We start from the raw sequence: 246 nt of genomic DNA on the forward strand, positions 1-246 counted from the left end.
TTTTGTATTTCTGTTGGCTATCAGTTTTTATTTCAAATTTTTGTCTTTTAAGAAAAAAAGTTTTTTCATCAGAACATGTAACATTCACTTGGTTCAAAATTCATGACACAGAATGATATACAGTGAAAAGTCTCCTTCCCTTTTTTAGTACCCAGTTTCCCCTCCCAGAAGTATTATCTGTTTTTTAAATATCCTTCTGGAGATACTTAATCATAAATGTACTGTGCAGTGCACATTGTTCTTCAG

Source organism: Mesoplodon mirus, assembly GCF_964341445.2.
Source record: "Mesoplodon mirus genome assembly, chromosome: 3".
Classification (NCBI taxonomy): domain Eukaryota; kingdom Metazoa; phylum Chordata; class Mammalia; order Artiodactyla; family Ziphiidae; genus Mesoplodon; species Mesoplodon mirus.